The sequence below is a fragment of the Callithrix jacchus genome, chromosome 5 (assembly GCF_049354715.1).
Source record: "Callithrix jacchus isolate 240 chromosome 5, calJac240_pri, whole genome shotgun sequence".
NCBI lineage: Eukaryota > Metazoa > Chordata > Mammalia > Primates > Cebidae > Callithrix > Callithrix jacchus.
In genome coordinates this window covers 39577338-39587153 of record NC_133506.1, presented here as the reverse complement: position 1 = coordinate 39587153, position 9816 = coordinate 39577338, and the positions used below count along the sequence as shown (strand labels likewise).

General features: G+C 45.5%; 1 long non-coding RNA gene across 1 annotated transcript; it reads right to left on the bottom strand.

Annotated features, from left to right (window-relative positions):
• Positions 1-1193: 1193 nt before the first annotated feature.
• On the bottom strand, positions 1194-9761 carry LOC144582478 (uncharacterized). Its single transcript, XR_013535209.1, has 3 exons — positions 9346-9761; positions 5815-5931; positions 1194-4583 (listed from the first exon to the last, which is right to left on the bottom strand). It is a non-coding gene; the product is annotated as an uncharacterized LOC144582478 (long non-coding RNA).
• Between the last annotated feature and the right edge of the window lie 55 nt (positions 9762-9816).

The following is a 9816-nucleotide window of genomic DNA, read 5'->3' as shown; positions in this document are numbered from 1 at the left end:
AGTAGACGGGAGAGAGGAGGAGCCTGAATATTGAGTATCTGTGCAAAAGAGAGTGCTGTGAACCAGAAGAGACTGAAGTATCCCCTCAAGTTGGGAGAATGGAAGTTTGAGATGAAAATGAGATTAGATGAAAATACAGAGTGTGGTGGCTCACGCCTGTAATCCTAGTACTTTGGGAGGTCCAGGTGGGCGGATCACTTGAGGTCAGGAGTTCAAGACCAGCCTGGCCAACATAGTAAAACCCCATCTCTGCTAAAAAATACAAAAATTAGCCAGGAACAGTGGCTCACACCTGTATTTCCAGCTACTCGGGAGGCTGAGGCAGGAGGATAGCTCAAACCTGGGAGGTGGAGGTTATAGTGAGCAGAGATTTTGCCATTGCACTCCAGCCTGGGCAACAAAGTGAGACTCCATCTCCAAAAAAAGAAAATAAAATATAGAGGAAGTTGTAGTTTTTGCCCCCTCTGAGTTGGAGTGGGCCAGATATAACCCTGCCACGAAAGCAGTTTCTTTCCTGGGAATCTGAATCTTATGCGGAGAGATGTATCAGTTTCAGGAAGAAAAATGTGTGGAACTGAATCACCTGGAGGCAATGCTTGGAGATTCCTGGCACCGGGTCTGGCTCCCAGGCTAATAAAGCCTGGCTGTTCAGCTTTTGCTTTTGTTGGGTGAGCTTTCTGATACATTCTTCCAGTGGATTCACTTTTCACTCAAGCAAGTCAGATTTCCTTTCCACATTCTCCAAACCAGGATCATCCAGGAAGTGAATGTGAGAGGAGAAGAGAGCCAAGATATGGCCCCTGAGGGTCAGCAGACCAGTGAGAAAAGAGGAGCCTGCAGAGGAGATGGAAAAGGAGGGGCTGAGAGGCTGCCCCTGTGAGCAGTGGCCACAGGGGCGGACAGGAGAGCGAGTGGAGGAGGTGGTGGTGTTCAGTGTCAGGCAGGGTTGGAACTAGGACCAGTGGATTCAGCAAGAAGGAGGTTATCCATGACCTTGGCAAGGAACATTTTAGTGGGATGGAAGTCTGGTTGCAGTAGATTGAAGGTAGGGGGAGAGGGAGGAGGGAGAGAGAGAAAAGGAGGGTGGGTGGAGAAGGGAAAAAGTAGAGAGCCACTAGCTAAGGCTCCAACAGGAAGGACAGGAGCTCTAGGGGGGACCTGGGTAGAAGGGGGCTGTGTGCATCTGGCATTTGTTTTTTGTTTTCATTTTGTTTTTGGTTTTAATATGACAGAAGACATGATGTGTATTTGCATATACAGAAGAAACTGAGTTTCCTGAGAAGGGAGGAGAGATGGGAACCAGAGTTCAAGTGGGATTGCTTTTAACCACAGGGAGGGAAAGGGGAAAGGATGGCTACAGAGACAGGCAAAGATAAGGGACAGAAAGCAAGATTTCACATCTACTGGTTTCTGAAGACACATTGTACTTTCCTGGTAAAAACTTTTTATTTTTCCCCTCAGGCAGGTTAGATGCTCATGAATGTATAAGCAGAAAATGAAATACTTTGAAAAATGATAACTAGCTGAGTGTCAGCACTTGAGGGCAAGACTGGTTTCAAGCACAGGGAGGGGAAGGAAGGAATTCTTGAGAGTTAGGCTGAGCCAGGAAACTGCACTACGTTTTCCTGAATTGTGTTCTAATGTGGAGTAAGTTGAAGACTCTTACTGAGACACAGCTGGGTGCAAACTAAAAAACCAAACCTGGCTGTTCTACAGTTGGGCAGGTATAATAATTTATGAATTCCTAACTTAGCTCAGCGGCCTTAGAGCAGGGACTCTAAACTCTTTGTTTTGTTTTGCACAGGTAATACACTGACACAATTCAAAAATCAGAACACAAGGTATACACTCAGAAGCCTGGCCCCTCCTGCTGGCCCCCAACCATCTCCTGAAACACTTCTCTTGTTTCTCGTGTAGATAATCAGTTTTTCTTTATGAAGATAGAAGCAATACAAACACATCCTTAGCTGTATGTCTTGCTTTTTTTTTTTCACATATATCTTAGGGATCTTTCCTCGGCACACACAGAGCTTCCTCAAACTTTTCCCCAATTATATAGTGTTTTGCTTTACGGATGCTCCAGTTTTTTGGACCAGCCCTCTATAGAGAGACACTTGATTGTTTCCAATCTTTTGCTATTGCAGCCAATATTACAGTGGATCACCTTTTACATAAATTATTATATATATGTACAAATGTCATCTACAGTGTAATTCTTAGACTTGTAATTTTGGTAGATAGTGCCAAAATCAACAGGGCTGTCAATTTCACAGTCCTACTTGCAATGTATTAAAGGGCCTGCCATGCATTCCCCTGACTCCCCCACCTCCAGCCCCATCCACAGGGCAGGCTGTCAAGCTTTGGGATTTCTGCCAATCTTACAGGCTAAAAAGGGTATCTCTGCATAATTTTAATAAGCATTTCTCTTTGAAAATTGAAGCTGAGCATCTTTTCACACGTTCAAGAGCTATTTGTATTTCTTTTGCTGTGAACCCTCTGTTCATATCCTTTGCTCACTTTCGCTATTTGGCAGCTGCTGCCAAAGTCCTTACCCCGTGGTTTGTGGCATTCTCGGGGGAAGGGGCCGTCTTGTGACACAGATAAGGTTAAGAATTGTAAGGAAAAGAACAACAGCTCACCCTAACCTGATACCTATTCTGTTGTAAACATACAGAGGTTTAAGTTTTAAAAAGTTTTAATTGAAGTTTAATTATACACACAGAAAAATGTATATATACTACATTACAGCACACACTCCTATAACCAACATTGGATCAAGGAACAATATTACCAGCACCCCAGAAGCCCCTCTCAACACTCCCTTCCAATCCTCATCATGTGCAGATTCTTTTCTTCTGTAGTTACTTCTTGATTCCATTCTAAAGACAAGTGATCCACAAATCCCGGGTCCTCCACAGCTTTGAAGCCACAATGAAGGTTTAACCATCAGTAAGGAAAAGAGTCCTAGGGCTCCCTCTGCTGGTGATCAGCAGCTACCAGGAAAAACCGCCCCTCCCCTCCTGGAGCTCTGAGAATTGATTGACCAGAGTCTTGGAACTGAAATTGGTGCAGGCTTCATGGGAATCGGCACACAGGCACATGGCTGGGTCATTTACCAAGGCATCACAAAGTCCTTCACTCTCCATCTTTTCCCCCAACATTTCAGGAAAGCAACTATCAAAATAACAGACCACAGTAGCGTGGGGGCTATGAAGAGAATGACAAGAAAGCCGTGAATTCCCACTTCCTGACCCTTGCCTATATTCCCCTCCCACAAAAACGGGAGACCGTTGTGAAAGGCTCTGCTGCTCAAATGAACGGTCAAACGCGTCAGCTCTCCCAGTCATGTTTCTAGAAAGCCAGTAGACAACTGGAATTAATTGCTGAAATGACTGACTGACTGACTGATGGACTCACTGGCTCCTGTGCTAGGTACAGAGATACAAAATGCAGCTCCTATTCTGGTGAAGTGCCATGGGACAATGGTGTAGGGACATTTAACCCACACAGGGGAGCAGGGGTGGAAGGAGGGAGAGTCAACCTAATAGGTTCTTCTTTCCTCCAGAAATTTAGAAGCTAGCAGATGATACAAGAAATGTATGGGTAAAGGGCTGAACATAGGTTCAGGAGGCATCCGAGGAAGCTCCAGGCGAAGTGCTATCGTGGTCCCGACAGGCAGCGGCCCTGACCTGACAAAGCTGACAGGTGGTGGACAGGGGAGCTGGAGGCTCTTTAGTTGTGGGAGGGGCAAAAAGCAGATGCCTAGAGAAGCCAACAGGCCCCCAAGTGGACTCTTGTAGAAGAGAGTGGGGATCACCACCACTGAGGCAGGTCATTAGGGTTGTGGGTCCAGAAACTCTACTTTGTCAGGGTACCCAGAACCAAACAAATTCGGGGGGATGGATACACTATCTGTTAGCTGACAATCTAGAATCCAGGTGCAGTGTCTTAGTGTGCAGAAGGGACGATGTCCTGCCCACAACTGGAATGCTTGTGTTTGTCTTCCAGGGCTCCACTGTTTCTTTCCTCTGATTATTTCCCACCCTCTCCTTAAGGGTCCTGTCCTTTCTTGTGGCTTCAATGGCCACCGGTATGCAGACTCCACAGTCTTCATTTCCAGTCCCCACCTCCCATGTGAGCTTCAGAACCATCTGTCTTCCTGCCTGCCAGACACCTCCACACGGCTGCCCAACGGATCTTTCAGGTTCACTGCCCAAACTGAGCTCATTTAGAGAAATTTCAGCACAGAGACGCAGTGACAGCAGACTCTTCCAGGCTGCCTAGGTCCAAATTCTAGCTCTGCCACTTATTAGCTGTGTGACCTCAGGCAAGTTACTTAACTTCTCTTTGCTTCAGTTTCCTCATCTGGAAGACGAAGGTGATAATGGTAATCTCATAGGATTGTGGTGAGAACTAAAATGAGTCTTCTGACATATAGGAAGAGCTATGAAAGTATCAGATCTCATAGGTTAGGCATGGTGGCTCATGTTTGCAATCCCAGCACTTTGGGAGGCCAAGGCAGGCAGATCACTTGAGGCCCAGTAGTCTGAGACCAGCCTGGCTGACATGGCAAAATCCTGTCCCTACAAAAAAAAAAAAAAAAAAAAAAATTAGCCGGGCATGGCGACACACATGGGTGACCGAGGCAGGAGAATCACTTGAATTAGGAAGTGGAGGTTGCAGTGAGCCAAGATTGTACCACTGCACCCCAGCCTGGGCAACAGAGTGAGATTCTGTCTCAAAAAAGAAAAAAGAAAGAATAAAAGAAAGTATGTATTAGCTGTTAGTAACTATTATCCTCAATTTAAATGTTCTTCCTCTGCTCACTGTCAGCTGTGTTCAACAGTTTAACTGAGACGGGCCCCAATACCCATTCAGTTGCTCGAACTGGAAAGCAAAGTATCATTGTCAGCTTTGTCTCACTGCCCATCCTCTTCATAGTCCATCTCTCACCAAGGCCTATCTACACAACTCTCCAATCGGCTCGCTTGTTCTCCACACTTACAGTCACCTGCCCCTTCCATCACCATCACCTCAGGCCTGAATCACCATGCCGGCTCACACTGAAACCAGTCATCTTTCCAAAATCCGGTCATTTCTCTTCCATAGCTCCCACAGTTCTTTTTTTTTTTGAGACGGAGTTTCGCTGTTGTTACCCAGACTGGAGTGCAATGGCACGATCTTGGCTCACCGCAACCTCCGCCTCCTGGGATCAAGCAATTCTCCTGCCTCAGCCTCCCGAGTAGCTGGGACTACAGGCACGCACCACCATGCCCAGCTAATTTTTGTATTTTTAGTAGAGACGGGGTTTCACCTTGTTGACCAGGATGGTCTCGATCTCTTGATCTCGTGATCCACCCGCCTCGGCCTCCCAAAGTGCTAGGATTACAGGCATGAGCCACCGTGCCCGGCCGCTCCCACAGTTCTTAGGAGAAACCTCAGGATAAATTCCTCATCGCAGTCTTTGGGACCTAATACCTGAGTTCATCTGCACTTGAAACTTTTATATTCAAAACCAAATCCTCCCAACTCCCCAAACCTAGCCAGCTTCTTGGATTCCCTTCTTTAGCGAAGGGTGCCACCTACTGGCTTGGCTCAGGCCCGACATCTCGGCTTAGCAGACTGCGGAGCCCTGCTGGTCTCACCATCCGTGGGCATGGTTCCCATTCTAGCCTTCCCTCAGATGAGCTCGAGTATCTTCTAACTGGTCTCTCTTACCTTCCCCACCCTTCCCATCTACTTTCTAAGAGTCTGCTAGAACGATATAAATTGCTACTAAAAATACAAAAAGTAGCAGAGCATGGTGGTGCTCACCTATAATCCCAGCTACTCGGGAGGCTGAGGCATGAGAATCAGTTGAACCTGGGTGGCGGAGGTTACAGTGAGCCAAGATCATGCCACTTCACTCCAGCCTGGGCGACAGAGTGAGACCTCAAAAAAAAAAAAAAGTTTCAATAGTTTCTGGCACACAACACTCAATGCCTTCCTCTAATAAGTAATTACTGAGAGCCAAATACGTGCCACATAGAGTTTAGACCCCGGGGATACACTGTATTTTCATTAGTTCTAAGATACCATCAATTTAAAGACTCACCATTTATTGTAGGTACAAGCAAGAAAGGAAAAAAAATACTACCAATTAAACCAAGACACACTGGTGATTACAAGATATATCCAGATTGTCGGACTGCTATTAGTAAATTGTGGGAAAATGTGCATCTTCAACTCAATAAAAATAGTGACTTAAAAAAGACACAACATCCCTCTCCTCAGGTAGCTTCTAGTCTAATAAGGGGACCAAAAAATAATGATACATTGTCAGGTAGTGATAAGTGCTATCATCAAACAGGGTAATGGGACACAGAGTGAGGAGGGAACTTGGGTAGCCAAGAAAGAGCCCCCTGGGGAGCTGATATGAGGGGAGACTTTGATTGAAGAGATGAGCTGTGGATAAATAATGCTCCAGGAGGGGAAACATCAAATACAAAAGACCTGAGAGGGAAGTATGCCTGCTGGGTTCAAATATGTGCAAAGAAAGTGTGGCTTGAACAGCCCTAGCCCCTGGGCAGCCAATTTCCTCAAGCCCAGTGATATTTTCCAGGTGAAAGCAGGTATTCCTGGTCTAGCTAGGTACATACAGGAGGTGAAGGTAGGGAGGCTAAGAAAAGCAGAATAACTCATCGATCAGCAGGGTGGTATAGTCCGACTGCCTAGATTGGAATCCCTGTTCTGCCATTTACAAATTATGTAACCTTCGACAAGTGATCTAAATATTCTGAGCCTGGTTTCCTCAGCTGTTAAACAGACAACATAAAAGTACATTTCACAAATTGGTTATGAAGATTACATGAGCTAACAACTTGTAAATCAAGACTAATAATCATTATCACTACCTTCTATCCCAAAGCCATTTTATTTTATTTTTTTGAGATAGGGTGCTCTGTAGCCCAGGTTGGAGTGCAGTGGCATGATCTCGGCTCACTGCAACCTCCACCTCCTGGGTTCAGAGATTCTTATGCCTCAGTTTCCCAAGTAGTTGGGATTATAGGCACGTGCCACCATTCCCAGCTAATTTGTGTGTGTGTGTGTGTGTGTGTGTGTGTGTGTGTGTGTGTATGGGGGTTCATCATATTGGCCAGGCTGGTCTTGAACTCCTGACTTCAGGTAATCCACCCTGCCTCAGCCTCCTAAAGTGCTGGGATTACAGGTGTGAGCTACCAGGCCCGGCCTACCCAAAATCTTTTAAAAAAAATTATATTGAGGTAAGGAATAAATGAATTTATTTGAGTCTTAAAACATAAGAACAGAATATTTTCCAGATTACCCACTGGTACAATGGGCAGCCACAATCTTAGGGAAATAATTTTCTTTATTACTTTGGACTTGGCTTCTCCAAAGTTTTCTTCCTATATAAACTGTTCTTGCAGTATAAATTCAGAATTAAGTTTCTCCTACTAAAGCATGTACAAGACACTTGTAACAAAAAGGAAGCATTGTTAGAGGAATTTTACATCTACCACAGCTTTTTAATTAAATGGCATTACCATGTACATTAATACAAAGTTGATTTCTTGAATATCAAGTCCACACACAAGTTCAGGCGTTTTCCCCATGATTAAAAAAGACCCTGAATTGCCGGTATAGGACACCAATCTGGCTTTTTGTTCACTCAGATCCCATTTTGTAGCTTTTCTATGTCATTCCAAGTCATGACGTACCACACTGTGAGCCAGTCCTTAAGTCATGTATAATGACTCGAAACTTAAGACCATGTCAGGTGTGTGAGTTGACAGACTTCAGTATTCACAAGAGGTTCTCATCTTCCAAGTACTCCCTGAGTAATGCATCACATTCCTGGAAAGCATCAACCTCTTTATGATGGACATGTGCCTACACAAAATGAAACGCTGTAACTTTTTAGTTTTTAGTATTTAATATCATTAGAGACGGAAATCAGGTAAAATGAAAATTCACCAAAACTGTATTGAGCATCTGCTAACCCCCAGGAACTGTGCTAAGCTCTGGGAAGTCAATCGTGATCCAGACAATTCTTTCCCCTCAAGGATATACGAGGTGTGTGTGTGTGTGTGTGTTTTGTTGTTTTAGATAGTTTTGCTCTGTTGCCCAGCCTGGAGTGCAGGGGTACAATCTTGGCTCACTGCAACCTCCACCTAGGGGCTTCAAGAGATTCTCCTGCCTCAGCCTCCTGAGTAGCTGGGATTACAAGTGCATGCCCCACCATGCCCAGCTAATTTTTTTGTATTATTAGTAGAGGTGGAGTTTTGCTATGTGGGCCAGGCTGGTCTCAAACTCCTGACCTCAAGTGATCCACCCACCTCCGCCTCCCAAAGTGTTGGGATTATAGGCATGAGCCACCACACTCAGCCTTCTCAAAGATATATGAGATTTTATCTGAAGTTATATTTTGAAGTGGCAGCTTAAAAACACTTATTTGCTACTGATACATTTAACTTGGTGAGATCTGAGAAAAAAAATGCATCATATTTCCCGCTTTTTCTTTAGAGATGTCGAGAAAGGCAGTTTAAATCCTGACTTACTAGACCTATGTGACAAAGGACAAAGGCAGCTAGAACAAGTTATCTAATCTCTAATGTCATCTAATGCTATCGAATTAGCCTCATTAGGTTACAATGAATACAATGAACAGCTTTCTTTCTTTCATCCCGTCAGTTACTGAGCCTCTGGTATGAAAGATGAGAATTTAAAATATTTTACCCAGGGCCAACTACAGGCTTCGTGTTTAACAACATTATACAATAAATTGCTAAATTTCATTTACAGACATAGGCCAGGCATTCCAATGCCTGGCTGTAGTTAGGCTGAACACAGTTAAACCATCTTCGGTAGCCTATCTAGTTAGTTGACTACAACTAAAGTATTGGGGAATGAATGATGGTGGAAGGGGCCAGTTTGGTTCAGGGAAAAACCGTCACTCTACGCGTGGGCCGCAATCAACGCTAGCCGACTCTACTGAGCAAATTCATCCGCTTTCATGAAGCGTTGAGAAGTGAGGACGTGGAGCCGGGGACTGGCAGGCGAGGAGAGGCACAGCTAGATCAGCAGAACCAGTCCTGGTGATGGAGCGGGTGGCAGCTGTTGCACAAATCACCTTTTCCCGCTTGCCACCTGAGCAACATTCAGAATCAGAAAAACGTAAAGAGCCCCCAAATTCATCTCCTTAGGTGAACTGCCTAAATCTTTCTGCAAAATTTGGCGTGTAGGTGCATTTCTTTGGCAAGAGGGTCTACAGTTCTCACTAGATTCTCAAAGGAGTCTACACCTGAAAAGAACGATTCACCGATAAGGTCCAACTTCCTCACTTACTAGACGGAAAACTGAGGCCCAGAGAAGGAAAAGCAGTTGGCTCATGACAAACAGCAGTGATATCAAAAGCGAAGGCATTTCAATTCAATTCTAATTCCGGCTTCACACGAATGGCCCTGGCGACGTTCAACACCTCTTCGCTTCTCTGCAGGCCCTGAAAGATCACCAGGAGGCGAGGGCTGGTGTCCGAGACCAGGAAAGGTCGCAGGCAGTCCAGATTCTAGCATCACAGAGACACTGGGCCAAGCGCTCAGCCGGGGATCCGCTGCCATAAAGACCCCCGCACCCTGTCCTCGCCCCGGCTCCGCAGAATTCCGCTGCACAGGTGACTTCAAGTGAGAACCAAGCACAAGGAGACCCCAGGGCGGTGGAGGCAGAGGGCGACTGCTTGCCTGGCGCCTACTCGCTCATCTGACAGAGAGGAAGAAGCAGGCACGCCCCAAAAGCAGGCCGGGAGCAAACCCACGCCAC